Source organism: Podarcis melisellensis (genome assembly GCF_964234715.1).
Source record: "Podarcis melisellensis genome assembly, chromosome: 2".
In the NCBI taxonomy this organism is placed as follows: Eukaryota; Metazoa; Chordata; class Lepidosauria; order Squamata; family Lacertidae; genus Podarcis; species Podarcis melisellensis.
Genome location: NC_138529.1, coordinates 22253962 through 22280679, shown reverse-complemented (window position 1 = coordinate 22280679; position 26718 = coordinate 22253962). Strand labels below are relative to the sequence as shown.

At 45.0% G+C, this 26718-nt stretch overlaps 1 protein-coding gene and 1 long non-coding RNA gene across 3 annotated transcripts in view; one reads left to right on the top strand and one right to left on the bottom strand.

Annotated features, from left to right (window-relative positions):
• Nucleotides 1–26718, bottom strand: part of LOC309363574 — a 193895-nt gene that overhangs the window by 67526 nt on the left and 99651 nt on the right. For both annotated transcript variants that reach the window (XR_014165415.1, XR_014165416.1), the window contains one exon: nucleotides 24321–24429. This is a non-coding gene — a long non-coding RNA (uncharacterized lncRNA). The remainder of the gene's footprint in view (nucleotides 1–24320; nucleotides 24430–26718) is intronic.
• CACNG4 (calcium voltage-gated channel auxiliary subunit gamma 4) overlaps nucleotides 1–26718 on the top strand; it is a 91045-nt gene that overhangs the window by 1773 nt on the left and 62554 nt on the right. The window lies entirely within an intron of this gene.

Sequence of the window (26718 nt, the reverse complement as noted above, 5' to 3'; positions counted from 1 at the left end):
CTCACACGGGGAGGGAAAGAAAGGCAGGAGGAGGAGATCGGGGGTTTTCGAAGGGAAAGTGCCTGCGTGTGTGTGGCGGGGGCGGGGAGGAGGAAAGTATTCCGGTAGCACTATTTTCTGGGGTTGTGAAAGCAGAACTGTCACTTTATTTGTACATGCGTGCCTGTGAACGAGACGGAGGGAGAGCGCTTCCTCCCGCCCTTCTAGAGTACATATCTGGGACTTACAATGGGGCTTTCTTAAGATGCCCGCTTTCTTTAACAGGTCGATGTTTTAAAGATGAGAGTAAATAAATACAAAACAATCATTTTAACTTAATGCCGGGCTAGTTCTAGGTTATGGGGGTCTCTTTATCAATATGCCTTTCGGGGGACCGCTGTCTTCCCTGCTACCTTCCAATCAGTATGAATTCCCCCACCTTCCTGCCAAGTGCAGGTGGCAGAGAGGTCTGAGTCAGTCCACCAGACTGTGCTGCTCAGAAAGGGGGGAGGGGGTGAGTGAAGAAGAGGAGGCTGCCGCCACAGCTGCTCCTCTCACTTGCCTGAGGAGCACCCCCTCTGGGCAGGCAGCAGCAAGGATTGGGCTGACTTCTGCCTCTCCCAGGTACAGGGTGAAGGCAAAGGGAGAGGAGGAGGAGGCAAGCTGTCCTTTGCAGCTGGCTCATATCCTCGCCCTCTCTCTCTCTTTCTCTCTTTGGGTGGCACAGAGGGGAAGAATAGGTCCTGTGGCACCACCCATAGTGTGTGAGGGGAGCAGAAGCTGTGGCTGGTTTGGTTCTGCTTTTTCACCCTATTCCCTCTCTCTCCCCCAGCAACATGGGGGGGGGGGTGAGTGCAGCTTGGTGTGGGTGGACCCAGTCCCTACTTCCTCTTGCCCAGAGGGAGGGTGCAAGTGAGTGAGCAAGATGGCTGCCCACAGCCAATGAACGAGTGAGTGGAAGTCATGGCTACACCATCGCATACTCCCCTGCCTTTACTCCCTGGGTGCCACAGTTGGGAGAGTTGGGTTCGCTGGATCAGCCCTCACCAACCTGAGAGAGCAAGAAAGTGCAGGTCAGCTGGCAAGAGGGTGGGGCATGAACCGCTCCTCTCCCTTTTATGCCCACACAATCTGCCTCTAGGCAAAGCCTGGTGTGGTGGGGGGCTGTGCCCAGGAGTTCCAGTTGTCTGTGTTTCAACATGGAGAGAGAGGGCAGCGTGAGCAAGGAAGAGGCACTGACAGAGCAGCCACATTTTTCTTTGGCTTTTGTGTGCTTTCTGGACAGCCCTATGGGCTCCCAGGCTCCCTGCTAGGCTGCCCAGAAGTGGGCAAGCAGCAGAAAAAGGCCATACCCCTCTTGATCATACCATTGTACTTCCCAGAGGAAGAAGCTAACCGTAGCTCTTCCTTCCATCCTTCCCTCTTTTATGGACACTGGGGTCCCAACTTGAATAAAATAATGGACGGCCCAGGTAAGCCCCACCCTGCATAATCAATCACGTAACGTAGCACATGCACAACATTTATCAAATATTACATTGGTACTTCGGGTTACAGATGCTTCAGGTTACAAACTCCGCTAACCCAGAAATAGTATCTCGGGTTAAGAACTTTACCTCAGGATGAGAATAGAAATCATGAAGCGGCAGCAGGAGGCCCCATTAGCTAAAGTGGTACATCAGGCTAAGAACAGTTTCAGGTTAAGAACGGACCTCCAGAATGAATTAAGTTCTTAACCCGAGGTACCACTGTCTATCAGAGGGACTGATGGGACCTCGACCCCTAGGAGTTGGCTCCTATGATAAGCACGTGAACAGCAGAAACCTGCCAGCTGAATCCTGAGCAGGAGGAGAAGGAAATGGGGAGGAGGGTGAGTGTTGCTGCTGCAGTTGGCACAGAGATGCTTCCCCACCACCACCCTTTGGGTCCCATATTTCCCAGGGACAGCTGGTCCAGCGGCCAACACAAGTTGGGCTCCCTTGAGAACCTGGAGCCTTCAGCAGCCACCCAGCGGTGCCTACTACTCCTAGATGCCACCACCATTGACTTATAACACAGAGTGGAGAAGCCTGGAATCTCAAACACTCAAATCCAGGAGAAGCCTGGAATCTCAAAAACCTTGCAATGAGGCTCTCCAGGTTTGCTTGCACAGAGATAAGCCCCGGATGGTCAGGAGATGCTTCTCACAAGGAAACACATGACATGTCGAGGAAATACAGCATTGACAACCCGTGCAAGCCTCACAGAAGCAGCATCTGCTAGCCAGATGCACAAGCCAGGCACCTGGCTCTCTGGAAATACGACACATATCCATCCATACTGCATGCAAGGGTTCCTTCTTGAGGAGACGCCACACCCCAGCAGCCCTTAGTATTTCTCCCCTGTTAAGAGAGGGATGGCAGATAAGAGAGAAGCTTAGAAGGGAAAGCTGTTGACTTTTCACTTGACTTTAGCTCATGGAGTGGAGTGCGCTGGGGGGGGGCAGCTTTCCTTTCCACGCGAACGCACTTGCCATATCAGCTTCGGTGCACCTAATTCAGTCGTTGCAACTTAGCACACACAAACTTTGCAAGCCAGGTTCCCCAGCTTATTCTAGATGACAGACGGGTAACACAGTAGCACAAACAAAGCTAGGAATAGTTCAGAGACCTTCGTTCCTTTCGGGAGAAGGCTAAGCTGGGCTTCTAAAGCGCTATTCATGCTGTGTGTTTTTCTGCAGTGATTTAGAGGCATCATTGATTCCTGAGCTTATTTATTCAGAAGCGACATTTACTTCAGCTGAACTTTATACCCAAGGAAGCATGCAATAGGGTAGTAGCCTTAGTCTACAGGAGAAATGATTATTCAGGCTGCATAAAACCGAAAGGTTGTGATTTATTCAAGAATGCTGCGTTCTATATATATACAAGTTTTGATTTAAAGTAGAGATGGGTGCATTTCTGCTTGTTTACCTTCTTAAGTAGCCCGGTTTTCCCTTGTACAGTGGTACCTCTGGTTACATACTTATTTCGTTCCGGAGGTCCGTTCTTAACCTGAAACTGTTCTTAACCTGAAGCACCACTTTAGCTAATGGGGCCTCCTGCTGCTGCCGCGCTGCCGGAGCACAATTTCTGTTCTCATCCTGAAGCAAAGTTCTTAACCTGAGGTACTATTTCTGGGTTAGCGGAGTCTGTAACCTGAAGCATATGTAACCTGAAGCGTATGTAACCTGAAGCGTATGTAACCTGAAGCGTATGTAACCTGAGGTACCACTGTACTTTTGGTGAAAACTCAGGAAGACCTACCCCAAAGGAATTTCCCCCCAACTCTCCCTGCTAGTACCCTCCTCTCCCCAGTCATACCCCATCAACAATGAGGGAGGGTGGTGTGGGGTGATTAAGCAGTGGAGAGATAATTTATAAGACCTGAGCACATGGGTGGAGGAAAGGGGTGCAGTGGGAGTGGACTGCCCCAGGTGTCTTCGCTGAGGGGGGGGTGACATTTGGCGCGACACCCACCTGCAACTCCCAAGCCTACCCTAAGCCACCGGGGGAAAGGGGGAGCTGCACTGCTTTGCTGATAGCATTTCCCCTTCCCCCTTCATTTTGACAGCGGGGAAAGGCTTTGGAGTCGCACACAGGTGGCATGCCAAATGTCCACCATTGGCGGCTCACTCCGCCCCTGTGGGTGGCTTGCTCCACGCTTGGCTGCAGGGTGTGCATGCCACTCCGTGCACCCGAGCGGCTATCCTGCGCCTGGGAGGGCACCCTCCACGCCCCGCCCCCTTGGGAGTGCCCCTGCCCCAGGCAGCGCGGGCATATGCTCCGCCGCTGCCTGTGCACACTTGCAGTGCATCAGTCATGACTCTAGAATCTGGGAGTTTCTTGTGTCCAGTATACCTGAAGGAGCGTCTCCACCCCCATCATTCTGCCTGGACACTGTGGTCCAGCACCAAGGGCCTTCTGGTGGTTCCCACACTGCGAGAAGCAAAATTACAGGGAAGCAGACGGAGGGCTTTCTCGGTAGTGGCACTTGCCCTGTGGAACACCCTCCCATCAGATGTCAAAGGAAAAAACAACTACCAGACTCTATTTCCCAGCTCCCACAGTTGCAATTGATGCTCCTAAGGAGCACCCAAGTCTTGAAGAGACCCTCTGCTTCTACAGAAACCCTCCACTACCCTCTCTGAGGCCACATCACCATTGCTGGGATAAGTTCTGGGAGAGGGCAGGCAATGGAAGTGGAGAGCACCTGGCGATGTGGAATGCTGGTGCTAGGGCCAGTCATTATCTGCGATATCCAGATTCAAGGGAATTTGAGTTTGGCTCATTATTTTCACAGTTGGCAGGTGCCATTTCTTAAACCCCCCCCCCCCGCCAGTCCCAAATTTCAGTGAAATCACACAGCTGGAAGATAACCTGAAATTCCAGTCTGGAGAGGGAGGAAGAGAGATTTTGACCGGATATGATCGAATCTCAAGGAACCAGATTTTTGAGTGAAATGGAAAATGTGGCGTCGTTTCTGTGAATTCATGCCTTTATGGTAAAATGAGAAGTTATCCAATGGGAGTCAGCGTTGTCCTGGGTCTTGCCAGGTTGGAAACAGCCAGGACACGAAACCAGTTCTAAGCTTCAGCTGCAGTCACTCAATAGCAGCCAACAGATTGTACAGAGTCAGGGTACAGGTTCTAGTGAAACAGCATCAGACAGGCTCTGTGTTAGAAACTCATATATATACTGTAATCTAATCACCAAATGGCGCCTGACTCTTTTAAGGTCATATGGTGTGTGGTGTTTTGTTTTTTGGTCACAATATTTTCCCCCCAGTAATGGGTAAATAGGACATCAACAGTAGAAATTCAGTCTCCACAAACATCTAAGCAAGTTAGACTTCATTCAATTTCAGAAATGTCTTATTTGCAATTCAGATTTGGCAAACACTAGATTATTATTTTTAACGCTGCAATTCTGTGTGTGCCTTCTCAGAAGTAAGTCCCATTAACTGGGGCATACTCATGGGTATGTCAGTAAAGGATTGTAACCTGATTTATGGATTTGGTAATGACTTCCTGCAAATCCATTAAATTTCTGTGTATGGGGTTGTTAGTTTTGCAGCCTGGTCCTAGCCATGTTTCTCAGAACCAAGACTCATTGATTTCGATGGGACTTTGCTTCTAAGTATGTATACTTAGGATTCTGCCATGCACTTATTTTCACCTGCAGATCCATCTAAAAGATAAAAATACTGCTTAACGGCTGAACATTTCTCAGACTGCATGATAAACTGATATTGACCTGGATAACAGCAGGAAATGCAAGTTCATTTCAGGCCAACTGACATTTTCTGTTTAAGTGCTTCTTATCCTCATTTATAAAATATCGGTTCAAAAACTGTTGCATAAAAAAAATTAACCAAAGGATTCCCAAATGTTTTAGTAAAAAAGATGATATAACAGCATTATAGAATGGTCTCTGTTTTCAAATGCCCAACCTGGTTGGTTTTCCTTAGATGTTAAAATTTAAATAATCAGATTTCCTTTCTGTTGGGGTTGATTTCCTCTAGTTAGTGCTACAAAGCCTCAGCTATAGCTACACCTGGATATTAGTAGCCTGTTCCCTAGCCTGTCTAGTACTGAGTTCCCAAAGATGGAAATAAGAAACTTAGAGGGCTGCTGATAAATGATTTTTACTTATAATTTGGCAGTGGTGTTTCTCTTAATAACTAAGAAAAATGCACTTGCCACTGCTGTCTATTCCACTAAACATATCTACTTTATGAGTAAACTTGAGCAGTAAGAAATTTGCTCTAAGGGCCAAGGATCCAACCTGCCAGATGAGATACTTCCGTCAGTCCAACAGGCTACCAAAAATCTGACCAGCAAACCAAAGAAAACATGCGTTCAGATGTTTCATTCAAATTAGTATTACTATGAATGTAGTGAAATACAGGTCCATCCTTTCTCCTCAGCCAAAGATGCATTCTGCTGTCTCAAAGGCGCAGTGTCCTCTTGAAGGATATTTCCGGACAAGTGTTTCCCAAATTTGGGTCTCCAGCTGTTTTTGAACTACAACTCCCATCGTCCCTGACCACTGGTCCTGCTAGCTATGGTTGATGGGTGTTGTCGTCCGAAAACAGCTGGAGACTCAAGTTTGAGAAACACTGTTTTAGGAGAAGGTAGAAGTAGCTGCTGTCCATGGTATCTCCAAACATATTGAGATCTAACATGCTTTCTTCATTGTCTCCTCCCCAGCCAATCTGAACCCTGACTGAGTAGACTTCATGCTAACCTACAGCATTAATTACCAGCTAGTTTGGGACTAAATACGGGTGTTTGGGGCCTGTGCAGTCCTTGGGGCAGATTGTTCTGGGCTTCAGGCTGCTTCCCAGGTTTTCTAGCAAACTTGACACAGCTAAATCAGCATGGCTCCTCGAACAGAAGTGTATTTAAGAATGTGATGTTGACATTTAAGAACCACATTTTAGCCATGATGGTTGCGTACTGCCTAATGCTACTGAATACCAATTGCTGGAAAAAACAGGAGCAGGGAGTGCTCTTGCACAAAGGTCCTGATAGTGGGTTTTCCCACATGCATCTGCTTGGCCACTGTGACAGCGGGATGCAGGATTAGACCTGATCCAGCAGGCTCTTCTTGTGTTCTTAAATTCTCGCATCTAGTCACGCTGCAAAATCTTCACAAAACAAACCCGCAGTTGTGATTCCTCCCTAATATTAGCTAGGCCTATCAAGAGTGGACAGGAGAGGGGAAATTAAATTTTCCTATTGAGATTTTGTTCCTACTCCCCCCCCTTTTACATTTTATGTCAAACCACCTAAGAAGCATCTACAGTTGAAAAGCAGCTCATGTATAAACTGTGCTCCTAGCCCGGAAAAAAAATTTTTTAAGCCAGAGCTAAAATAACCCTAAAATAAGTAGGTGTTGACAGTATACATTCATGTAACCTTAACAAGGGGTGAGGAACTTTTGGTCCTCTGGATCAGGCATCCCGAAACTCGGCCCTCCAGCTGTTTTGGGACTGCAATTCCCATCATCCCTGACCACTGGTCCTGTTAGCTAGGGATGATGGGAGTTGTAGTCCCAAAACAGCTGGAGGGCCGAGTTTGGGGGTGCCTGCTCTGGATGATGTTGGATTTGGCCTTCTGTGGCCTGGTAGCTACTGGGCACTGACTACCATCCTCTCCAGAGATGTTTTCAAGGCGTTCCATCTTGGAGTTTAGGTCAAGCAGATTTAGGGATCCTGACATCTCTTGACCAAACAATCTACCTCATAGGCAAGGTCTAAAAAAGTGCTAAGAAAAAGCTTGGAGTTCTGAATTTCCTTCTCAAACCTCATCCGCCCACTGGGTGACTGTAGGCTACCAAGCTATCTTTAAAGTCCAGCCCTTCTCCACCTTTAGGATGCCCCATTTAAGGGACTCCCCCTGGCCTCTGCTGGGTACCCTACCACCAGTCAGCACTTCCACTCCTTTGGTGAGCTGAGTGAAGCTGAGGCCAGCTTAGATGGCAGATATGGGCAAGAGGTCTCCCTTGCTCAGTCCACCACCACCAACCCTCAGCTTGACACTAAGGATATTTGGACTGCTCTGTAAAGTCCTAAACAGTCTGGGGCCTTTGTACTTAAAATGTCGCTTCATTTCTTATACCTCTGCCTGATCTTTGCGACTGAGATAAGTCTGCCTGTGCCTGCCAGCGCCACTTTCCTCAAGAAGAAATTGTGCTTTTAGTTTGCGTGGCACCAGAGTTATGAAACTCCCTGCCTAGTGAAATCAAGCTGCAATGAGTTTTAGGTGCCAACTTCAGACTATTGGCTATTTCGGCAGGCTTTCTTATGAAAATGATTTACTGCTTTTATAATCTGCTTGTCAGGTGAGCCCTTCTATACTTTATTTTCTTTCTTGTATTTTTGCTTTCATTTAATTGTTTGTTTGTTTGTTTGTTTGTGTTGGGATTTTGTACACTGCAGATATATATTTTTTACATGAGTTTTCAGTCTTGAAATGAATAAAATTATGATGATGGGACTTGTATTCCAGCAACATCAAGTTCCCCACTGCAGCACTGCTGTCGAGACTGTCACCATCTGGAAATGGGTTCCTAAACAACATGCAAACCTGTTGTTTATTTGTTTCTTATATATCCCGCCTTTCCTCTAAGGAGCTCAAAGCAGTACCTATGTTTTGACCCCTGTGTTTTGAATAACATCCTCACAGCTACCCTGTATGGTACTTTAAGCTGAGATAGGATGGCTGGCTGAAGGTCACACAGTGAATTTCATGGTTGAGTAGTGATTTGAACTTGGGTATCCCCAGTCTACAAAGGCCTAACTAGGGTCCCTTGCACCCTTGGCCACTTGTGACCAAGTGAAGATGCCCAGGTGCCAGGTTGACATGTGGCGTCTCAACCATCTGGAGGTGAACGCCTGGGGATCCTTGGATCTGGCCTGCTTTCACACACCAGCAACACATCTTGCAGAATTCTGTTAGTTATATTTTATCTGCACAGTCAAATTTCAGGAACCAAATTTCCGCTTCAAAAAATACAACTTTTGAACCGCCTGTTCCCCAAATGGCAACTAGACATTCCATTTTGGCGACTAACCCTGGTTTAAGGAGCCATTTGGTGCTTAGCTTATACACCTGAGTTTCTAACACTGCTGATATGAGATTTTTGCACATATCCCTGGGCCTGGGCCCCCCGACAGAGGCTGGTTTCACCAACCCTTAGGTTTGCCTCTGCCAGTCTGACCCTTCTGACCATTACACCACACTTGCACTCATGAATCCATGCTGACATAATTTATTTATTCCATTACTCACTTTCCATGAGGCATCCCAGAGCTGACATGCAACTTCGATGAGACAGAACACCCTTAATTACGTCACCTATTAAACTGTATTGGTTGTGCTAGCAAATAGTGCCTTTACAGTGACATCCTATGCAAATAAGCCTCAGTGAGATCAAGTGGCTTACTCCCAGGTAAGTATGTATAGGATTGCAGCCATAATATATCATTCAGTACATCCCTTTAGAATCAGGGTGCAAACTGCAGGTTTGGAATGCTTAATGGGATGCTTATGAAGCACATTTAAAACTAGGAATTGGCCATTAACAATTTTCTATATTATTTTTGATCAATCACTGCATAGACCTTTGCATATTGCGCTGGCAGAAAAAAACAATGTTCAATATGAAATTGACCAGAGGAAAGGCAAAAACCTTTACTTTTTTGCTACCTGGGAGCCCACTCATGGAATACATTAAGCAGCATATACAAGGTCTTCATCTTTCATCTAACTTCCATGAGAATGTGGAATGTGGCTTGTGTCCTCTGCCATTTGGACCCTTAAATTCTCCTACTTTGGATATCCACAAAAGCTTTTCAAGTGCTTGTTTTTCTGTGCATGGATGGGAGGGACTTGCCTGTTTCTCTATAGTTGCTTTCTCATGAAAATCATTTGCTTTTAATAATTGCTGGGTCGCAATTAGCCATTTGAACTGTCACTCATTTGGCTTCCTTACCGTGCCTTGATCAGAACATCTCTGACCAGACGATGTGAAGCAGAAATGGACAACAGGAAAGCTTATGTAAATTGTTTGCTGATAACAGTTGCAAAATATGTCTGACACTTGCAAAATTAATGCCTTGCCGCTTGTTTATGTTGCCAAGAAGTGGTGCAAATTAGTTTACGTAAGCAGAATTCTGGTGTATGTAGAATGTCTGTAAAAATGCTGCCTTTGGTGCAAATTTGCATCTGTGCTGGACAATTGTCAACACAAGTGCAAAGTAGTTAGTAGTCACAGTTCAAAGCACTATATTGGCACAAGGGTGTGTTTGGCTTGATGTGGTTCTTATGCACTTATGAGGAATTATGCCTTGAGACAGTCAAATAGGCCTTGGCACAACATTCGGCTTCCACAGATGTTCTAGTTAACTAAAAGTAATTGCTTGAACAAATGTTTGTGACAAGCTAATGAAATGGAATTAGCAGTAAAGGTGATCCCGTCAAGCCATGCTTGTAGATCTGCTCAGCCAAATAAATTCCGGGGAGCTTCTCAAGTATTTACTCGGCAGCAGTTATAAAATCATACCTGCCCACAATATAATTTCCAAAAAAAGAGCAGCTCCCAATGAAATTCTGTTTTGGCTGGATTAGGGATGTGACTTGACCATTAACTAGTATTTATTTCTTACATTTATATCCCACCTTTCCTGCCAAGGTGCCCAAGGTGGAGTTCATCCCTCCCACCATGGTATTTATACAACAGCCCTGCAAAGTAGGTTAGGCTGAGAGACAACGATTGGCCCAAGGTCACCTAGTTGAACTTTATATTAGAGGGGAGGGGGGAATTGCTTTGATACTTTGGATAGCTGGTCGGTTCACCTTGGTCCACTTTGGGCAAGATCTAGTTTAATTCAGACCAATGTAGGGGCTTGATTTCTGCTCCCCCCCACAAAAAAAAGACCCAAATATCTTCCTCGTATTTAAGTGCAGATTTGAAATGTGCTGTGTCCCTTGGCTTCCATAAGGCTAAACAGAGGCTGTACCTCAGCAGTGGGGTGGTGTGTGAGAAAGCCCATCTTTCACCAATGATCCTGTTGCCCAAAATATAATTCCCATGTGTCGTTGTGGCAAGGGATGCTCCTGAACAAGCGTAGGCAATGTGGTGCCCTGCTTTGTGTTCAAAGGGACTTTTATCCAGGTAAGTCTGTATAGGTTTCTAGCCTAGAAGTCCAGACCAGCATCAGCAAGTAAGGACCACCACTGAAAAGAGTCTGTCTCTTCTGCCCTCCAGATTAATTCACTCTGATGGCAGGACTGTGAGCCGAGCCTCTGTGACTGATCTGAAGGACCGGGCAGGTTCATTACAGGTGCAGATAACCTGGTCCAAACCATTTGAGACTTTAAATTGGGCCCAGAAATGCAACCAGTGTGATAGCAGATGGGTTGCCATCACAGTGGTACCTCGGTTTTTGAACAGCTTAGTTCATGAACAACTTGCAACCCGAACGCTGCAAAACTGGAAGTAGGTGTTCCGTTTTTCGAACTTTTTTCGGAAGCCGAACATGCTCCGTTTTGAGTCCCCCCGTGTTTCCTGTTGCGCTGCTAATTTGTGTCCCCCCCATTGTAATTCAAGCCTTCCTTTTCCGTGTTTCCTGTTGCGCTGCTAATTTGCATACCCCTTGTTTCCTGTTGCGCTACTAATTTGCACCCCCCCCCCATTGTAATTCAAGCCTTCCATTTCCGATTGCAATGTTCTGAGGTGATATTTGGAGCTTATATTTGGTGCTTTTGTTTTTGCTATTTATTGTGTTTTTTGTTTTGAGGGTTTTTCAGTTAATTTGTTTTTGTTACTGTGTGGATCCAATCAGCTATTGATTGATTGATTGATTGATTGATTGTGTGACTGCGGAAATGGATAAAAGCTCCCCATCCAAACAATGACTATCATCAGTGCAGGTAAGAAAAGAAATTAATTTTAATTTTTATCATCTACAATACTCTTTTATTTATTTTATAGTACAGTACATTGATTATTGCTTTCATTTTATGGATCAATGATCTCGTTAGATAGCAAAATTTATGTTAAATTGCTGTTTTGGGGGTTGTTTTTAAAAGTATGGAATGGATTAATCCGTTTTGCATTACTTTGTATGGGAAAGCGTGCCTTGGTTTTGGAACGCTTTGGTTTTGGAACGGACTTCCGGAACGGATTAAGTTTGAGAACCAAGGTACCACTGTATCACTCTTCAATGTGTAGGCTCCAGAGAGCATATTGCATAGGATAGGGAAGGAAACACACAACAGGAAGGGAGGCTGAAGAACAAAAGAAAACATAGAAGCAGCAAACGATGCGGAGACAGGGCAGGGAAATGCACAATGTGCAGACATCATGACAAGAGGTAAGTGATAATGAATTGGAGAATATGTTTTCGAGGGCAGCCTTTTGCCCAGCATAATAATAATAATATGAGATTCTGCCCTAATTCCATGAAAATGGAAGTCACAAGCAGGATCCGAGGAATCCAGCCAAATGCAAAGTACACTGGCAGTGGGGGTCCCACAGTTTCTGCTCTTTGTACACATGCTGCTGATCACGCCAGCTGTGCCAGTTTAAGCCGTAGATCATAAGAAAGAAAATGCTAATCTGACAAAATATTACATGTAAAAGTCACTAATAAGGCATTTTGCATACATATGTGTGAGCTACTGTTCTAAAATAAAAATCATTTTTAAAAAATCCCCTACCCCTAGGCCTTACTTTACTAAGGGGTCCTGAGAACCCCAAGCTATTTGAAAGTCTCAAGAATAAAGCTGAAGAGGCAAGGAACTTCCCACCTTAGAAGTGAAGACAGGCCCCAAAATCCAATTATTCAGCCATACATACAGCCATAAGAGAAATACAGTGGTACCTCGGGTTAAGAACTTTATTCGTTCTGGAGGTCCGTTCTTAACCTGAAACTGTTCTTTACCTGAGGTACCACTTTAGCTAATGGGGCCTCCCGCGCTGCCGCCACGCAATTTCTGTTCTCACCCTGAAGCAAAGTTCTTAACCCAAGGTACTATTTCTGGGTTAGCGGAGTCTATAACCTGAAGCGTCTATAACCCGAGGTACCACTGTATGCAAAGTAACTAAGCAAGTATTAGTAATCACCCCAGAACTGGCCCTACTAAACATCTTCCATGACTATAATGCCCACTCACATCACAAAGAACTGATAACCCACCGACTCTCAGCAGCCAGAAACATCATAACCAGACACTGGAGAGACCTGTCAGGAGTAAGCATGGACGAATGGTACCAAATAGTATGGGAAACAGCCCTACTAGAAAAATTAACCAATAAACTGAAACTGACACAGGGACAAATGGAAGAAGACGCTTTCACCCAGGTATGGCTCCCCTTTATCACATACACAGCCCAACAAGACAACGACAAGAATCCACCAACAGCATACGATATGGCTAACCTGATCCAAAAACACGCACCCACCCAACTCACACAGCCAATCACAACCAACCAACCACACCCTAGGCCAACCCCAACCTCTCTCACGACCAAAGGAACACAAGCGAATAGCAAAGAGAACCTGCACAAGCAATGCTGACACAAAACCCCATTTTATTAAGTAAAATAGAAACATTGCCACCTGACCCCAGCCCCACTCACCATTCCCCCCTCCACCTCTTCCCCCGTTTTCTTCCTAATGTAACACTAATGTCTTAACAGATCTGTAGGAAATGTAACTTGAAGAAAGAGACATTGCACATACTTTTGTAAACCAATAAATCTTTCATAAAAAATACAAAAAGAAGTGAAGAGGGGCGTAACCCCTCCTGCTTTATGCTGCCTTTATCATAATGCCCTCCAAGCTCTCTGCAGCCAATGGTTGTTTCCCAATACTCCTCAAAGCATTTAAGCAGGAAAAGCTGCAGGCATACCAAAAGGGGATGGTGTAGACATTTTTAAAAGCAAAGGAATTGTCTACAGCATTGTCGGCAGCAGCACAGAGTTGGAACTCTGGGGGCGTCTGTTCCTTTGCAGAAACAAATCTCTGGGCCATTGGGTCAATGACTGTTGTGCCCATGTAACATCGTCATACAGCATAACAGGGTGAGTGATAATGTGACAACAGGAGCAGCTAACACACACCTGATGCAGGTGAGGCCTTGGCTGAGATAACTTGTTATTCCATGGCAGTGGGTTGCATCCAGCTTAAGTTCTGTTCAGAGCAGACCCCCTGAAATGAATGTAGCCAAGTTACTTTATTGTTGTTTAGTCGTTTAGTCGTGTCCGACTCTTCGTGACCCCATGGACCAGAGCACGCCAGGCACTCCTGTCTTCCACTGCCTAGCCAAGTTACTTACGTCCATTAATTTCAATGGGATTAATGTTAGATTACAACCTCAGTGTCTAGGTAAGGGAACCTCATGCGTGTGGTTCACAACATGGTTCCTTTCCAAGCAGATTCTCCCTGCTGTGAAGATGCCACCCAGACTGACCGTGGGGAAATCTGCTGCTGTGGTGATGTGTGGATCGAGTATGGGCGCAATGGATTTGAAGTGCAGGGGCTTTTTGGACCAGTGGACACATTTCAAATGCTGAGAGTGCTAGAGCACCAATCAAGAAACAGGTGCTGTGTGAGGGCGTTGCATAACACAAAATTAAGAGACAGCCACCCCTGGCAACCTAATCTATGTTCTGCTATTGTGCTATGATACAATACTGATTTCACACACACAAACATTGGTACTGTTGCAGTCTAACAGCAGCACAGAGCATTCCTTGGTATACAAGGTGGCCACGCTCACTCTCATTGAACATAAATCATTTAGAAGGTATCTTCTAAACTGTCTTTCTAGGAGGGCTAGAGATTTACTTTAAAAGAAAAAAAGAAACCTCAGAGTTTAGGATACCTGCCTGGGACACCAATGAAAACCTTTGCAGATGCTGGATTGGCAACCCAAATTGTAATGCAATGGTTATAAAATCTTGTCATGTTGATCTTTCTGCTGTAGACCCCTGGACATCTGTTCTGCAATACCTGCAGACTGCAGAGAATTCTGAGGCATGTTTTTGGGTGTGTTATAAGTTGACATGGGGTGGTAGGTAGGCTTGGGCTTTGGGCATTGCTCTTGTTGTTGTTTAATCGTTTAGTCGTGTCCGACTCTTCGTGACCCCATGGACCAGAGCACGTCAGGCACTCCTGTCTTCCACTGCCTCCCACAGTTTGGTCAAAGTCATGCTTCGAGAACACTGTCCAACCATCTTGTCCTCTGTCATCCCCTTCTTCTTGTGCCCTCCATCTTTCCCAACATCAGGGTCTTTTCCAGGGAGTCTACACTTCTCATGAGGTGGCCAGAGTATCGGAGCCTCAGCTTCAGGATCTGTCCTTCCAGTGAGCACTCAGGGCTGATTTCCTTCAGAATGGAGAAGTTTGATCTTCTTGCAGTCCACGGGACTCTCAAGAGTCTCCTCCAGCACCATAATTCAAAAGCATCAATTCTTTGGTGATCAGCCTTCTTTATGGTCCAGCTCTCACTTCCATACATCACTACTGGGAAAACCATAGCTTTAACTATACGGACCTTTGTTGGCAAGGTGATGTCTCTGCTTTTTAGGATGCTGTCTTGGTTTGTCATTGCTTTTCTCCCAAGAAGCAGGCGTCTTTTAATTTCGTGCTCTTAGGTCTTCATAATAAAGCACAAGCCTTGGAAGACACCGAGGGTGTAGTGATCAGGTGGGCTTAGTTACAATTGCATATATTGCAATGATGATTATTTTTTAACATACTGTTTGGAAACTCCCAACAATGCAAATCTGCTCTGTCGCAGAACTATACAAAAGGTATTAGATGACAGAAGATGTAAAGCCCCAAACTGCCAAATGGCAATTGAAGGATATGATTGTGTGCCACTATACACAGCTGATTAAGGAGGACTATAATATTGCAAAGAAAAAGACTAAGCCCCTGCTAAACCCAGTAAGGCATATGGGAAGGAAAGAAAGCAGCTTTTTGCTCTCTGCTGCTTTATTTATTTTATTTTGTTTGTTATTTAAAAAAAGTTTTTCATCTGCCATAAAAAAAAAATTATTGCCTTGCTTGGTTTTTTAATTGTATTGTTCAGTTGCACTCCACCATCCAGCCTTGGAAACAGGTGCCAAGAAGGGATACAAGGAAATGATAAGAGTAAACAAAAGAAGCAAAACATTCCTGTTGTGTCTTAGAATTAGCGCTTTGCATCTGAACCATAGCTCTTTAAGTCTAGGCAAGATTCTATTGGTAGGATAAGAAAAATGCTCCAATTGTTCTGCTGCTCTCAATAAACAAAGCTGAGCTGAAAACTATTGGGAAAATGCAGCTGCCTCATACTGAAGCAGTGGGACAAACTAGTTGGGGTTTTATGGGCACACATGACTAAAATCTCCTTCGAACATGTATCTACATGGACATTAGGGTTCCTAGAGCCCAGCTTAGATGCAAGGTGTCTCAACACCTGGTGTAGTCCCAGACAAGCAATGCTGGTGTTCCCTGCCTCCATTGTACTTCTGCGCCATAAAAACATAATAGCTTTGCTGGATCAGACCAAAGGCCCATCTAGTCCAGCATCTGGTTCTCACAGTGGCCATGCCTATGGGTAGTGCGCAAGAAGGACCTGAGCACAAGGGCATTCTCTAAACTTGCACACCCTAGTAAATGGTTTTCACTACTTCCAGTACAGCTGTCATGACTGTTGTATGGCAAGTTCTGTACAGTGGTACATCTGGTGATGAACTTAATTCATTCTGGAGGTCCGTTCTTAACCTGAGGTACCACTTTAGCTAATGGGGTCTCCCGCTGCCGCCGTGCCGCCACCACGCGATTTCTGTTCTCATCCTGAAGCAAAGTTCTTAACCTGAGGTACTATTCTTGGTTAGCAGAGTCTGTAACCTGAAGCATCTGTAACCTGAAACGTCTGTAACCCAAGGTACCACTGTACAAAGTTTTCCAAGTGTGGCCACGCTGCAGATTTGTACAGCGGCATTCTGTTAGTGGCTGTTTTATTATAAATCCCTTTCCGAATGACCCCTCACATGGAATTCACGTTTTCCCCACTTGGCTGGCATTTTCATTGAGCTACCCACCATGGTCCTAAGTTCATCCCTATTAAAGTATAGGTGAGGATAAGGTTGTTGTTTTTTTTAATTTTTTTTTTTTGCCCCAGTATGCATTCTTCACGGTTGTTTACATTAAACTGCATTTGCCATTTCAATGTCCATTAATGTAATGCCCAGTGTGAGTATATCCTTGGGGAGCCCCTCACAAATCCCCTTTTTGTTCCCTGAACAACTTGGAGTCATCAGCAAAGCTGGCCTTCTCCCTGTTCACTCCTAGCTCCGGATAATTTAGAAACGAGTTAAAAAGCACCAGTCCCTTAGGGGACCCAACTCTTTGGGGATCCTCCTTTATTACAACAGTCGGTTTATTTCAGTGGTTCCCAAAGTGGGTAGTGCCGTCCTTTGGGGGGCAGTGGGACTCCCTCAGAGGGGTGCTAAGAGGCAAGCAGATGGAAGGGGCCATTGGAGGCGTGAAGGACTATCAGACTTTGAAAAGCTGGTATCGCCAGATCAAGTTCATCAATTTTCTTAAATTGATTAAACTAAATAGTTTTAATTGGATTTTGAATAGATGTGCCTTTAATTGTTACTGTTTTGTGTTCTTATCTTCCTAGTGAGTCATTCAAACCACTCTTATGAACAATACTTTTTTTATATAGAGCAAAGGGGCACTGGGGATGAGTTTGTGGAACCAAGGGAGCAGTGACCCAAAAAAGTTTGGGAGCCACTGGTTTGTTCCAACACTCTGCTTCCTGTTTTTGATTCCTAAAGGGATCTGTCTTGCTCGACCCAAGGTAGCTAAGCTTACTGGGGAGTCTTTGATGAGGGACTTTATCAAGAGTTTCTTGAAAGTCCAGGTGCACATCAACTCTGTCCAAACAACCTTCCCAACCTATGTCATGGTTAGAAAGATGCTCGTTTTATATGTTACTTTATATTTAAGAACCATGTTGCCAGGATTGCTAAACTTTTGCTGTCGTTAGCCTTTAATATGAGAATTTTCAAACAGAAATCTAGTTATGTAAAAAAGGTAAAGGACCCCTGACAGTTAAGTCCTGTCGCAAACGACTGGGGTTGCGGCGCTCATCTCTCTTTACAGTCCGAGGGAGCCAACGTTTGTCCACAGTCAGTTTCTCCAGGTCATGTGGCCAGCATGACTAAGCCGCTTCTGGCGAAACCAGAGCAGCGCACGGAAACGCCGTTTACCTTCCCACCGGAGCAGGGACCAAGCAATGGGAGCTCACCCTGTCACGGGGATTCGAACCACCGACCTTCTGATCGGCAAGCCCAAGAGGCTCAGTGGATTAGACCACAGCGCCACCCCTGTCTCATGGTTATGTAGCCCTTGGTAGAACATGCAGTGGTGGTGCTATGAGAGAGAAATGCTCATTCAGCGCAGTCACGGGCCCATAGGAAGCGAACGAGCCCCCCGTCCCAACTACGGAGGGTGGGGACTTCGGTCTTTTGCCCAGTTTTTCATATGCAGTCGTGCTACTGCCAATCCACTTACTCATGTGGACTAATGCACATTTGTCTTCAATCAGATCGCAGTCCTTCACGCTCTCTCTACAAGACTGCTCATGCTTAATGTATATTTTTGTTTGTCCTGGTGTTCCTTCTGTAGTCTGCTATCCTGATTTCCCATGTCTCCTGAACTGCCATGTACGTTGCCCAGCATTTGGTCCTGTTTTCTCAAAATACGCTTGTTTGCTTCTGCTTTACAAAAGCATACAAAGCAAACAGATGGTTGTAGTCTGTGTTTTCATTCAGAATGGCATTCTGAATTATATCAAAGTGACTATTGCTGGTCTGCACTGGATCTGAGGAGTCTATGAATAGAAATGCTTTGTTCTTTCCCAATATGACCACCGCTTGATTTCTTGCCAGCTGTAGCAGCCCCTGGATGAAATTAACGGATGTTAATGAAGTGGCACGTGATTTCTGTAACTTAATTTGGCCCTAATTCTCTTACATCAAGTTACTAGAATGAGCAGGCCAGTTTTGTATTTTCTCTTGTTGCTTCTTGTCGACATTATTCCCCATCCCACCACTCGTGTCAGCAGTAAGATTTGTGTATCTTTAAGGTGTAGACTTAGGGTTGCATCGACATAGCTGTCTTCACAGTGGCCCAAAACCTGGAGGGTGGTTGGCAGAAATCCTTGTTCAGACTTAGTGGAACCCACTGTATCCAGCTCTAGTGTTGTTGTTGTGGAGATTTGTGCATGTAGACTCTGTGTAGAGAGATCACTCTGCAATAAGCATTTATATGGCAAAGTGAGGGGATGCATGTACCAGCATCCCTGAAAGGAATATGTGTTACTTTTTGCTTGTCCTATGTGCAATTGCTATTCACACAGACACCACAGGTACCGTGCTTGCAGTGTATGTAAACCTGACAGAACAGACAAGAAGTGGCTATAGGCTGATGCCAGCACCAGCAGCAGCAGTTCCTTCCATTTTGAGTCTTCTTCTTTTTTGGCGATCACTCATAGCCGAGTAAGATTGTCTTCCATGAACATGGTCTTAACAGTGAGTCTGTAAGTGACTGTGGAGGCCAATTCTGGATCCACACATTCTTCCACAGTGGGGATCATGGTGAGGGTTTGCCAAACGTGCCTTCCTCTTAGCACATTTCTCCCTTTCGTCCTGAGTTCAAGCGTCTTCAAAGTCCATGATAAAGGCTGTTCTTCAATTGGATTACTCTCAGGCCAGTGTTTCCCAATTGTCAGTGTTTATACTACTATTTTTTTTAGTTTTGCCTTGAGAGTCTTTAAACCTCTTTTGTTGCCTACCAGAATTACACTTTCCATTTTTAAGTTCAGAATAAAGTAGTTGCTTTCGAAGACAATAGTCAAGCATCTGAACAACATGACCAGTCTAACGAAGTTGATGTTGAGGAATCATCTCTTCGACACTGATGATATTTGCTTCTTCCAGTACACTGGCATCAGTGGCATAGCGTGGGTTGTCAGCACCCGGGGCAAGGCAAGTAATTTGCACCCCCTAACCTGTGGATTTGCGCCCCCTAACCCTAACCCCCAGGTGTTGCGCCTGGTGCGGCCGCCCCCCCTGCACCCCCCATGCTACGCCACTGACTGGCATTAGTTCGCCTGTCTTACCAAGTGATATGTAGAATTTTTTGGAGACACCATTGAGGAGTTGGAGATGGCGTTTATAAGTTGTCCATGTTTCACAAGCATACAGTAAGGTTAGTAGTACAATAGCTTTGTAATGTCCCGGTCCTCAAACACTCTGCACTTCAATCAGGAAAAAGCTGCACTCACAGAGCGCAGGTAATGCTGGATTTTGGCATCGATGTCAGCCCTTGTGGAAAGGTAACTGCCCAGGTAGGAGAAGTGATCGAGACTTTCCAACGTTACACCAGGAGACAGAGTTCAGAGGAAATGTTGAAGGAAATTAGCAAATGAGATAAAAGAGTAATTAATAATAAAAAGAAAGCTCTTATAGGATGGAGAATTGATAAGGCACAAGTTGAGTGTGAAAGGAGAATGAGGGAAGTAATTACAGGAGATGAGTAATAATACTTGGAGAGGCATATGGGGTTGCGAAGGGAAAAGATATAAAAGAAAAAGGTTTTCCCCCTTAAAGCCTCTTGATTAGTAAATTCTGCCTGAAACGGGGAGGCTGGCTCGCAGTATTTCCAGTGCAAATGTCCATAGTTAGCTGGGTGAAGGCAGAGCTGTGAAACTCCTCGCCACAAAGAAACTGCAGCACGAAAGTGTTCGACATTCTCCCAAGATGGAATAGCTATCAGGAGAAAGTGATGTCAGTAATTACCCAGCTGATTATACCAAACTCTGCCTCAGCCTGCTATCTATTCTGTGACTGGCTTTGTCCCTACACCACCATTTTGTGGCTGTTGAGCCTCAGTAATTTTCAGACGTCTCAAGTGAGCCCAGGGGGTAGGAAGTTTTGGAACCCCTGCATTATCTGACATTTAGCCTGCATTTGCTAATGGCATGGCATTATTGTCTTTAATCTTAATGACAGCTCTGTCCTTCCAGATGTTTTTGTAAAATGAACTTATATCTCCAGCCTCAAGCTGACACCTTCTAACCTATGTAGGCCCCATTCTTTTCAAATTTTGCCCATAAAATGAACTTTCCAGTACAGTGGTACCTCAGGTTAAGAACTTAATTCGTTCTGGAGGTCCATTTTTAACCTGAAACTGCTCTTAACCTGAGGTACCACTTTAGCTAATGGGGCCTCTTGCGCCATCGTCACGCGATCTCTGTTCTCATCATGAAGCAAAGTTCTTAACCTGAGGTACTATTTCTGGGCTAGCTGAGTCTGTAACCTGAAGCATCTGTAACCTGAAACATCTGTAACCTGAGGTACCACTGTACTGCATAATCATCACCACTGTCTTCTTTTTTGTGCCTTCCTCCCAAAGAAAGCCCAAAGCAGTTAATGTACTGCCAATTTTTAAAAAAATCCTATAGCATAATGCAAACAGCGCTAAGCATTATTTGACAATTCTGTTAATACCACAGCCATAAAACAATCAACAAGGGGAGAATGAAACAGCCACCCCTATCTTAGCTAAAACGCACATTTACACCCTCACTCCAGCAGCCAATACATGAAACTGTTCAGCTTTAACATCAGAGATGACAAATCCACCCCCAAGCCTCTGGATTAATCAATAAAGGTAATCACACAGAAACACCATACCCAGGATTTTTGTTCATCCGGAACTCGCCAGAACTCAGTTCCAACCTCTCTCAAGTGGGGACCATTGCCATTCTAAGAGAATGAGGGAGGTGTTTGTGGTGAGTTCTCTTTTTCTAGAAAAACAGCACTGACCATACTCTACTGACAGGGACCGTGCTGAGAAGGACTGTACTGAGGAAGAATGGTGGGAGCCCCCCCCCCCTCCCCCTGATCCTGACCCTGAATCTTCCCAGGAGCAGGAGAGCAGTATAGATTTGGAACAGTGGTTTGCAGAGGGGCATAGTTCAGAAGGGAGAAGCTGGGAAATATTGGGTGGGGAACAGCTAGCAGAAGAAACACTAGAAGAGAGAGAGTTAACAGATTCACAGACTCTAGATAGTCCACCCCCCTTCTCCAAGGACAAGGAGAGCTCAGAAAGTGTCAGAACAGAAAACACAGAGGCCCCAAGCTCAGATGACTAGATGTAGGAGTGACGTACATTATGAGAGATGGAGGGGGAAGTGAACTTAATAAGGGGGCACCGCCATTCTAGTTAGATGCTTGCTTTGGTCCTTCACTGTGTTTATTAAAGAAACTAACAGGTAAGAATTCCCTTTCGCATGATCTGCTCATTTGTGGCCACAGGGGAGGAAGCCGATTCACTGAAGCCTGACATCTGCCCCCCACCCTGATAGGAAATATGTTCTCTCAGCCACAGATCGATAAAGGCAGAAAAAGAGGAGGCTGCTCAGAAAGAGAGCCCTCCTGGATCAGGCCCATCCAGCCCAGCAGTCTGTTCTCAGAGTGGCCAACTAGAGGAAACCCACAAGCAGGACAACAACAGCACCTTCTCCACTTGTGTTCCCCACCAACTGGCACTGAGAGGCACAAAGAGGAGTCAATGATAGTTTGCACTATCCTCATGCCAGTCTCATAGATCACGGGTGTTAGAGGCAGCGGCTCACCAGAGCCCAGGCACGAAAGTCTTAGCTGCTCCCCAAAGCCGATGTTTCAGATGGCAGAGGCAGCTTCTCCTACAGGCATTCTAGTTGCGCCTTGTTTCTATTCCGGCTTAAATGCCTCCACACTGGACATATACGTCCACCAGAATCGTTTCCCAAGGATTTATGATTCAAGGGCTTGTGATTGAAACATCAGTTGAAGTTTTCCCCCTCTCCTTGCCTTGTCTGATCAGGATGATCTTGAGGCAGGGTGTGAAAGAGAAGGAATGTTATTCTAATCTTATTAATGAGTATGACTTTCCTCCCACCCTTCTCCCAAGATTAAATAATTAAGGCTAAATCCTATGCACATCAAACTACCTTCTGAGGACATTTGCATAGGGGTTGTTGGAGTAGGAACTTGACTTTGGGCATGCATCCTCAGAGCTAAATGAGTTTCATCTATCTGTGCCTTGTAGTATGAAAGCAACTTACAGGACAAGAATGAGAAAGGCATAGGAAGGGAGGGAGGGAGGGAGGGAGGGAGGGAGGGAGGGAGGGAGGGAGGGAGGGAGGAAGGAAGGAAGGAAGGAAGGAAGGAAGGAAGGAAGGAAGGAAGGAAGGAAGGAAGGAAGGAAGGAAGGAAGGGAACGTTCCCTTTTCCTGAAGACTGCTAATTCGCTTTTTAAATTTTGACGGTTTTCTTAACTTGGTTCCCGTATTTGCACATGCCACTCCGTTATGCCCTTTGAATTGCTCTTGTTTAACTGATCTCATTGGATTTGAGATGAGGAGCATTTTCAAAAGAGGGAGCCAGCTTTGGAATCATGTTCCTTCTTCCCATCAACATCTCCACAGTTGACCAATAATGAAGATTTCAGATCAGCTCTTTTTCTGTTCACAAGCCTTAAATAAAACGTTTTGCTAAGGATACGGATGGTTGAACATTTACTCTTGTCCCAAATTGTAACGTTCAATACCGTTAAGATAGCAATTCTGTTGTCTTTGCTTCCCAAAGGCATAGTCTGTGAATTATTGCATTGAGATATTAGATAAAAACTGTGCCGGGTAACAATTAAAACACAAAACAGAATATTGCTCAGGGGTGTCATGCTTAAGTGAAATCAAATCTAAAATGAAACATATCACATGCAAGTTTTATGGCTCAATGAAAGACGCTAATTACCGTCGCCAGCAAATTTCTGGACTATTTTAGTGTGCGATTTTTCTTTCTGCATCAATTCCTGCTATTTAAACCGATACTCCTATTGAAATTATTTGTTTCATTTATGAACTGCTTTCCACGAGGCATTCTGAAGCAATTCTCAGTGCAACAAGATATATACAACAAAATTTATTTTAAAAAAACAGTTCAACCAATTGCATATATCAAAGCAATTATAACTATAAAAACAGGTAAAAATGACACATGTTGTTGTTTAGTCATTTAGTCATGTCTGACTCTTCATGACCCCATGGACCAGAGCACACCAGGCACTTCTGTCTTCCACTGCCTCCCGCAGTTAGTCAATCTCATGCAGGTAGCTTCAAGAACACTATCCAATCATCTCGTCCTCTGTCATCCCCTTCTCCTTGTGCCCTCCATCTTTCCCAACATCAGGGACTTTTCCAGGGAGTCTTCTCTTCTCATGAGGTGGCCAAAGTATTGGAGCCTCAGCTTCACGATCTGTCCTTCCAGTGAGCACTCAGGGCTGATTTCCTTAAGAATGGATAGGTTTGATCTTCTTGCAGTCCATGGGACTCTCAAGAGTCTCCTCCAGCACCATAATTCAAAAGCATCAATTCTTCAGCGACCAGCCTTCTTTATGGTCTAGCTTTCACTTCCATACATCAAAACGACACATACATAAAATCTATTCAAATCCAAAACAGGTACCAACTAAGATAAATATTTTAGAACCGTAGAACTGTAGAGTTGGAACGAACCCTGAGGATCATCTAGTAAAACTTCCCTGGCACACAGGAAAATGAAGCTGGCCCATGTAGGGATTGAACTCACGATCTTGGCATTATGAGCGCCACACTCTAACCAACTGAGCTAACTGAAGCTTGGTGAAAGAGGGATGTCTTTAGCAGGTGCTGAAAAGATAACAGAGAAGGTACCTACCTGGTGTGTTATGTGAAGGAGATCCAAAGGGTAGATGCCACCAAACTAAAGTTCTGACATTGTGCAGAGTAGACCTCATCGTTGGATGTTGTCTGCATGATGCCCTCCCCTGCAAAACACAATGGTGGATTGGGTACATAAGGAATGAGATGATCTTTTAGTTAGCCTGGTCCTAAACTGTATACAGTGGTATCTCGGGTTACATACGCTTCAGGTTACACACTCCGCTAACCCAGAAATAGTACCTCAGGTTAAGAACTTTGCTTCAGGATGAGAACAGAAATTGTGCTCCGGCGGTGCAGCGGCAGCAAGAGGCCCCATTAGCTAAAGTGGTGCTTCAGCTTAAGAACAGTTTCAGGTTAAGAACGGACCTCCAGAATGAATTAAGTTCTTAACCCGAGGTACCACTGTATGGCTTTCTACACCAACACCTTGGGCGGGGGGGGGGGGAGAGCCCCTGAAGATTGCATTAATCCTTGGCGGTGAGGTTAAATTCTTACAATTTTCATAGAGGCAGGGGGCTTACCATTACAATTGAGGTGGCTGGTTTTTTAAAAACTTGTCAGTGCTTTCTTTTCTGGCAAGGTTTTCAGCATATGCTTAACTGTTAAGCGTGCAAGATTTGAACGTGGACAGGTTTGGCATCAGATGACATCAGTGGAAAAGACAATGTCATATATGTAGGAGGACTGGCAATACTGCCCTGGGGCTGTTTTGCACCTGGAGGTGCAAACAATGTGTGCACATAACAAAGTTATTAGATTTGCAGCACATTTTATGACCGCCAATCATTTCAAATTGTGGCATGCATAGGAAATATACGCAGCTACAACTGAGTGGAATGTGCATACACAAGGAAGTGGTGTGTGTGTGTGTGTGTTGTTGTTGTTTTTGTTGTTGTCGTTGTTGCTGCTGCTGCTGCTGCTGCTGTTGCTTTTCAAGCACTGATGCACACCTGTTTTGGCATAGAACGTAACCAAGAAGTGTTTTTTTAAGCCCTCTGTTAAAATAGGCACTAAATTCAACAGACATCAAACATGCCATTAAGCACCTGCCTGACAGATGCAATACAGGATAATGAATGTGATGGCTCCCAATAGTAAGCTTCTTCTTCTCTCTCTTTTTTACAAATATTCTTGCTTGAAATGGACTAAGAACGAAGTGAGACTGTTGTATGTCACCAGTTTATAATTAAAATGTAGCGCTTGAATCTCAATGTATTGTAACCTTCAATTAGCCAGCACGACCCAGCTTCCGGCTTTACTTCCCACTGAAAAGCAATGATAACAAGCTCACATTTATTATCAGAGTGGGTCCCCCCCCTTCCTTGAGCAGTGCATTGAAACATGCTCACATCTGAGCCCTTTCACTGAAGACATTTTTTCGCTTCAGCAGCTTGGCATGCCGTACAAAGGCTTCTCTGATTTTTAGCGATGTTCACCTCCTCCAGCATAAAAATGATTTCTGTTTCACTATACAGGCATATTCATTCGGTGCCCAGGTGCATGAACTACCCAAACACTAAATGGGTCATTAACTGTTTTTATTACAGCCTAATAACCAGGGGTTTCTTACCAAATTGGGCATTAGGTTATAATCAACAAAGACAGAAGATACCTGCAGCATGAAGGAGCCGCCTGCCAAAATGCAAGGAAATTCCCTGCAAAGTTCTTTCGTGCCACCATTTCGTTACGAGAGAATGACAAAGGGAGCCTGCAACAAAATGTTGCAGTGTGGTTCAGGATTCCATCCAGTCTCTTCCATTCCCCCAACACTGATTTTCCATTCTCCACACTGCCCACCCACCAGTCAACCCATACCCATTGAGCACCCTCAATCTTCATTGAGCTGTTTGGGCAATCTCCATCTTTAGGGTTTCTTTCTAAACATTTTGGTACCTCTGCAGACCTTGGGGCCTCCTCAGGGCTGCTGATACCTCTGCGTATCTGGTGCCCTATTGGCTATGTCAGCGATCATTCACAGCCTGAACACTGAAAATACAGGGATCGGTTATTCCTACTTAAAATGAATTCCTAATATCAGTATTTCTGTTCTAGCTAGTGGATCAACTAAGGCTGCAGTTCTAAACCCAACTTACATGAATGTGCCAACTTGAATAAAATCAGGGCCGTCTTTAGCAAAGATCCACCCAGCACCCCCAATTTTTTTGGGGGGGGGGCGCTCAAAGTTGTTGAGCTATTGGGTCAGCTCAAGGTTGTTGCGCTTTTAAGGAGAGGAACAGCGAAAACCGCTAACATGAAGAAATAAAAAAGCGGCAGCAATAACTCCGTTTTCCTGTTTTTGGGATCATGTGGAAATGAAAGACACCACTAGGGGATGGCGCCGGATACACTGATTCTGCAACTCTTCCACAAAAGAAAACAGAAATGACCCATCG